Source organism: Taeniopygia guttata, chromosome 3, assembly GCF_048771995.1.
Source record: "Taeniopygia guttata chromosome 3, bTaeGut7.mat, whole genome shotgun sequence".
In the NCBI taxonomy this organism is placed as follows: domain Eukaryota; kingdom Metazoa; phylum Chordata; class Aves; order Passeriformes; family Estrildidae; genus Taeniopygia; species Taeniopygia guttata.
The window spans coordinates 59,078,999-59,085,041 of record NC_133027.1 but is presented as its reverse complement, the minus strand read 5'-3'; positions in this window follow the sequence as shown (position 1 = coordinate 59,085,041).

Genomic DNA, 6,043 nt, shown 5'->3' with positions numbered 1-6,043 from the left:
TTGGAAAACTCCAGTCTTATGCTTCTGAAGAATCATGAAATTGTGTCTCTTGATAAATCTCTAAATCTTCTGCTCAAATAAAAAAAAAATTAAAAATCAGTCTGTGAGCATTATTCCCAACCACTGTACTAATAATGTTAGAGAGGGCTTAACCTATGGATGAATCTCATCTGTGCTGACTGTGAAAGACTTTACTGCTTTCTCCCTTAACAGTTAAAATTATGCTGAATCAATTGCTGCTTTGTGTATTTCTGATTTATGTTTTCCCTCATGTTTACCAGCTCACTCTTGGAGAGCTGCAACACTGTCCCAAGCTTGGAGATGGCATTACTATTTGTTCTCCTGGCACGATTTTAATGTATGTGGCAGATATATTTAATATTATGTTCCATCCCATCAGAAAGTGGTGTTTGTATACTTGAATGGGAATACATTTATTGAGAGGTAGTACTATTTCCATTCTTCTTTTACATTTAGTATTGATATAGAAGGGGAATTAGTTGATCCCAGAGGTCACAGGAACCTGTAGCAAAAATGGTAAAATAAAGTTTCACAGAATTTCTCTATCCACCTTATGCTATCTGATTTTCATCAGTGTAAGTTGCAAGGAGTGAGTTAGCATAGGTGAGATGTCTTAATTATCCTCTCAGATAAAAGTTTATTCTTTTTTATTTTTAATCTATTCCTAGTCCACAGAGTGTTACTTATTCATGAGAGGATGAACAGATTTTTTTTCCTAGCAACTTCTTTTTGTAAATGTATTTTCAGAAACTGGTACACAACTACTGTTTTATCACCTGTTTCAAATTCACTTTAGTCCAGTGTAGTGAATAAGGAACAGAACCTAAAGATTCTGTTAAAAGACTCTGGGGCGTCATTAACAAGCCATGATGACTAAGTTCTGGCTAAAAATGCAACTACAATTGCAGTACCTTACTGTTCTCTCTTCACCTGAGAGCATTATTTCTGAGTGCAATACTGGCCTCCTGTTGAATATATCAAACAGACATAATGGAGAAAAGAATAGAGTCAAGCACAGCTAGCAAAAACATCTGACTGCAAACTCATCCTTTTGCCATAAATTACAGTACAATGCCATGGGTGACTCTGAAGAAGCAGCTGCTGCTCTTAAGTGTAGGCTTTCTCCACTGGAATCAGAACAGATTGTAGCTGGAGGTCTTGGTTCTGGAATAGCTCAAGTTCCTCTTCTCTGAACTGAGAAGGTCTGAACAGTCAGGCCCTGCTCAGGCAAGTGAATTGGTGAGAACAGCTTGGTGACAAATACTTGTCACTGCAGAACTGTTCTGAATCAGTAGCCTGGCTTACAAAGTGTTGAGAAACAGAACATGACATCTTTTGTGTAGCAGGAAAACTTAGCAAGCACCACTTAATTCCAATAACAGAAAATTAGGTTACATTTTAATTCTAATTTTTCCAGCAAATATTATTCAGACTTCTCCCTCCCCCCTCTTTGAGGTAATACTTACAACTCAAGGACATTACTTCCTATTCATCTCACATTTAATGTTTTAGTATTTCAACTAAATTGCTAAAATGTAGATATGCAGACCAACTGTAACATGAAGAAAAGTGGTTTTAACAAAGTAATTTGAGGACTTCTAAATGTTCTTTAACAGCATAAAGTGTCTAGGCTTGATTATCTGAAGTATTCTATCTCAGGACTGTGAGACTTAGAAACACCTCAAAACAAAAAAAGCATGGTTACTTTTGAAACTGTAAATCACTTCATTTTGGCACATAAAATCACAGGCATAAAGTCATACTGTACTTCTTGCCAAGACCCCAACCCTGTTTACTCCACTAAGTGGCTAGTCATAGTTTAAAAAACCCCAAAAGCTTCAGTTAAGTCTTAACAGACCTTTAAAACTTTATATCCATTTTTTTCACGGTGTACACTGGAAGCTGCAACCATGCATGAGGGGGTTTTGTATTAGCTAACTCCATAGAGAATTCTCTAGCTATATTACATGTAGAGAACCAAGCTGGGAATTGAGTTCACCAAGAACGTAATTTGAGCTTTTACTGCACAGTATACCAGGGAGTAGAGCCCTCTGTGACCACAGTACATGGGAAACTCTCCCTGCCTGTAGTCCCTGTTTCTGCTTCAAGCCAGAGATCCCCTGGGGAGCCTGTGCACGTGTACATATGGCCTGACCAGGAGGAAGTTTTATGGCACAGGCAGGATGAGACTCAAGCTCCAGAAGCAGCACAAAACTGCCTTATTTGTGAGAACACACCTCACCCACTCTTGTTCTCCGGTGTAACTGAAAACAACCATCGTCACTACAGTTTGCACAGTTCGAGTCTTCATCAAAATGAGTCTAACTAGTAAGGGTCACTTGAGGGAAAAAAAAATGCAATGGCAATAAATACAGAATATGCAAGGAAAACAAGAGAGGAATCCTAAAATACCCAGAATTCTGACATTTTAACCTTTTTAAAAAAATTAAGATTGAATGGTAAAAATCTGTTCATATGGAGCCTTGCTAGACCATTCTTTATAAGGATCCCAACTGTGATAACTGCTTCTATCTGTGCTTTTTCTGTCAGATAAGGTAAAGGATAACTTATACATGATTTTCTTTGGCAGATCTGCTGGGAAGTTGTCACAAAAGTAGCTATTTGTAAAACAGCAAAGAATGCTGAGGGCTGTGACTCAATTCCAGACTTGTTTTTCTGGGGTGGCAGCACTCATGGGTCTAGAGTCTATCTCTGCTCTCTGCTGCGCTGTTCACATCAAGCTCTGCTTGCTGGATGCATACTCACACTTCCCTGGAGCTCTGTCATTGAGAACTGCTTCATCTGGAACACCTCACCTGCATGGGCATTAAAAATGCACCTGAGAACCACTGCAGTTTGAATAGCTTTTTTTTCTAAGGAAAACAACACATGCAAGTATATATATTGCTGTAGCTTTATAGTCAAGCTCCACTAAAAATGTCACTCCAGCCAAGAGGACATTGTCACATTTGACCTTTACCTGTTAAAAGTGAGCAAGGCTCATTTCAGACTAAGCTGAAGGTAGAAAATAGATGGCTAATCTGCACTGCAAGAACTGTGTTAGTTGGGTTACACTAAAAAATCCTGACAGAGATGAGTCTCCTAACAAGAAAAACTACACACAGTTAAACCATTTCCTTAAATAACATACATTGTACTGACAAAAGTATGGTTATAATTATTTCCTCTGGTCTAAAGTGCAGCTACTCAACTAATTTTGTTCACTAGGTGTAGAAACAATTCCTAATACCCAATACTAGAAAACCAGCTTAGCCTACAGAACAACAGAGATCAATTTCTTCATCTTTTCAGCTCATACAGCCTATACAAAAGGTGGCTCACACACCATGGATCTCCTTCACCTGTCAGACCACCTACTGGCAACAAAAATGTGAAAGCTCAGATCTCCTTGGGGATGACCACTCACCTATCATGAACAGCAAGGCAAGGAAGAGTAGGGAAGTCAAGGCAAGAAAAAGCAGAGCCATTCCACTATTGCTGCTGGGCAGTTATATCAGTTTCCCCAGGGATCACTTTTACATTCCTACAATGCTCTCTGAAAGGTAAGTGAGACTTGGATGAACTATGTGCACAATTCTAACAGGAGGAGGACAGAGTCCTGGAAGAAAAGCTTGGAGACTCTCAGAGGTACAATGTTCTAGGAAGAAGCTCCTGCAGCTATCACACTTGCCACCAAGCCTTCTTGCCAGCATAAATCCAAAGTGGAAGTGTTAGAAATAGCAGCTGTGCTAATAAAACAGATTAACAGCATTGACATAAACTCTTGGTTTACTACAGTTGTACCCATGTGAAATAGGGTCCCACACATTCAGGGAACAATTCCCATGCACTGCTTAGGACACGCAACTCCCAGATCCCCATGGCTTCCACTCCTCTGACAGTGTGTCAGCAGCGTTGCAGGGAGCAGTGAGCAAAGAGTTCTTCAGAACAGTGACTCTGCTCTCTTACTTTTCAAAAATGCTGAGAAATTCGAAAACTCACAAAAAATCTTAGCACTTTGAGCTTAATTAACATCACTAGAGCTGCTGAGGTTTTGACTATAGTGATAAAAAAATTTGCTATTCCACTCCAGATTTCAACTGAACTCGTCCAAGAGAACACACTTATAGGACTTGAGACTGGATCAAGTTCCTCCCACTGCTCAAGTGACTTTTTACTCAGATTAGCAGACACTTTCGTCATCCTATTAACACTTATATCATCAGCAGCATGCTCATTTACAATGTAAAATATGACCTTATCAGACAAAATGCTACCTCTAATCCAAGTACATGCAGACCGAAATAAAACCCAAAACCTAGGGACTGATCCTGTCACCAACAGCATCACACCTAACTAAGAATGTGCTCAGATGTGTGTAGCACTATCTTTCAAAAGAAAATCCTTTCAAAAAGTCATAAAAGTGGGAAAGAAATTCTAATCAAGTACCTCTACAAACTCAGGAGGGAAAGCCAGCACATAGAAACTAAAAGCAATTAAGTAATGCCACTTAATGAGACATGAATACATTTTTATTACAATTTCAGGTGCATGGACTGTAACCTAAGAAACAAACCAACCCAAAAATCTGAAGAAGAGATAGAGTAACTTTTTAGATTCACACGATAAGTTGGGTGTCCCAAATTCATCAGGTAAATGCTTATCACTCATCACTCCCTGTGACACAGGTGACACGTCTCAGGTGTCAGTCAATATTGAAGGTCTGAAGTTTGGCAACATTACACTCAACACAGCCATCCTTCTACAGATTCCAACAGGCCTTGAATGCAACAGTATTAGAAACTGCACTATTGCTGGATTCACGTATTGCAGTCCAAATAAAGGTGATTTACAGATTAATTATGAGCTGCTAATAATACAAATAAACCATAGCTAAGTTAATTTTTCCAGTTTCAGAGACAGCACAGAGGAGAATCCTACACAAATGCCAACACAGAAGTAAGCAAGTGCAGCATGAAAAAGAGGCCAAAAGAAGCCTGCCAGGTATCTGCCAGAAACACACTGGTTTTCCTAAGTAGCCCACTCAGTTAAATTAAAAACTATACCACTTTTTCAATATCTTTCAGTAGAATGAGATAGATAATCAAACACTAAGTGACTTGAGTTCAAATGCCCATCTACTCTCTTTACTTTGTATTTAGCTTGCAAAATTGAAATGCAAGGGAAACCATTCAGGGGAAAAAACTGCCAAGTAGACTGGTTAAATACATTCTATAAACTTTCTGCCACATGCTCACATAGCAGAACTCAGAGAGTTGTGCTGAACTACAATGGACATGTTTTTAAGATCTCAGCTATTCGAGATGGGTCTTAAAGATTAGGTTCTGTTCAGATGCTTCATTCTAAGTACTGGAACAGCAGCATACAGCTTTCAGCTCCATTATAATTAAAAGTTTTTGGGTTTTGGGGTTGGTTTGTTGGGATTTTTTAAGACTTCACTATTCTTAAAAACCTGTGCTTTTCAAATGCAGTTTAATTTGAGTAAATAAATTAATATTCATGAGCTATTTGATGCAAAGACTCAAGCTGTGCCTATAAAGACATCCATTAATTTCAGTGGGAGATGGCTAAGTGAGACAGACTCACATAAAACTGGTCTAATCCTTTATCGATTTAGATCCTGTAGAAGTAACAACTGCCTGAGATAGCTGCAATCAGCTGTGGCTCTCCAAACCAGACAAGATACAAGACTCCTCCTCCCCATCAGCACACCTGCTGTCAAGATGCAAAGCTCAAAGTTTGAGCCTTTTTTTCCATAGTCTATCTTATTTAATTACCATGGAAACAACATCCCAGGTACAGCTAGGCCCCTAAATGCTTGTTTAAATAAGTACCCTAAAAAAGGCAATAATCATCTGGACCTAATTCAGACAGTTGGCATTGTGGCATTCATGTTCCCCATGAACAACAAAAAGCGCACTGGAGGACAGCAGGAGCAGAGTTCCAGGACAGGAGGTGCAAAGGAACCCCCTTTACCTATTGCTGGCTAAACATCTTCCCA